Source organism: Dama dama, chromosome 27, assembly GCF_033118175.1.
Source record: "Dama dama isolate Ldn47 chromosome 27, ASM3311817v1, whole genome shotgun sequence".
Taxonomy (NCBI): domain Eukaryota; kingdom Metazoa; phylum Chordata; class Mammalia; order Artiodactyla; family Cervidae; genus Dama; species Dama dama.
In genome coordinates, this window is record NC_083707.1 from 18,999,744 (window position 1) to 19,001,118 (window position 1,375).

The window sequence follows — 1,375 nt, forward strand, 5'->3', positions numbered from 1 at the left end:
TCTAAGTAAGAAGGGTTCTTTGTGTATAAACAGTTATGGAGGAGAAGGATAAATCTGACCTGAAGTCTGAAAGATGAACATTAGGGTTTAGGAGCCTGGAAAGGAAGAGAAGGCATTCCAGGCAGAGGTAAAAGTGAATAACAGTAGAAATTCATTCATATTCCTCCTGGAGAAGTCATCTGTTAAATTTTATGTATATTTTCACCTATCTTTGTCCTCAAATGCACTGTAAAATTTCTAAGGACAGAGACCTAATTTAAATCATTCTCTCATTTCAGTGCTTCACACATAAGTGCTTAGAAAACATGAAAGAAGTTGGAGACAGTAGATCAGAGAGAAGAGAGACAAGGAGGAAGAAGAAAAAATATATAGAGAGGCTTTGTAGTAGAGTGAAAGGCCATTAGATTTAGAGCCAAAAATAATGTCTTTAATTAATACTTTTGAAATTTACCATATCACATTTGGACTTCCCAGGTGGCACCATGGTAAAGAATCTACCTGTCCATGTAGGAGACCCAGGAGACATGGGTTTGATCCTTGGGTAGGAAAGTTCCCCTGGAGGAGGAGATGGCGACCCACTCCAGTATTCTTGCCTGAAAAATTCCATGGACAGAGGAGCTTGACAGTCTACCGTCTATGGGGTTGCAAAGGGTTGGTCATGACTGAGCATGCAGGCACACATATTACAGACAGTATTTCTTTACTCCAGGTTTTGCTTTTACATCAACACAATGGCAATGCAAATTTCACCTCAATGATGTTGGTGCAAAATAGACTCCCTGATGTAATTTATCTGGCATTGTGTCTAGGGTGTGACTGTCCTTGTTGTTGTTTTGTTGCTAAGAAGTTTCTGACTCTTTGCAAACCCTTGGACTATAGCCCACCAGATTCCTCTGTCCATGGGATTTTCCAGGCAAGAATACTGGAGTGGGCTACCATTTCCTTCTCCAGGGGGTCTTCCCAACCCAAGGATCAGACCTGTGTCTCTTGCACTGGCAGGCAGACTCTTTATCGCTGAGTCACCATGGAAACCTTAGTGTGTGATGTTGCTCAATAAATATTTGTTAATACTGATATAGTGACTTTTCTGTGAATGGTCAAAAGCATGGTATCTCCTGGATTCTCTTCCTTCTTTCTTATTCCTGTAGTCTTTCCCATTCTTTTAATAGTCTTTCTTTTTATTGTTTATAATCCTTAATACATGGCATTGAAAGGGCTAAATATTTTTGCATGGATGATATTATTTAAAAATCACAACATTATAGGAATTTTAACTTTTTAATTTGTAGACAGAATCCAGGATTCCAGAAAGATTCAAATAAGATTTCTATCAACACATGGATATCAAATGCAGCGTAAAGTTTGAGCCCCGGTG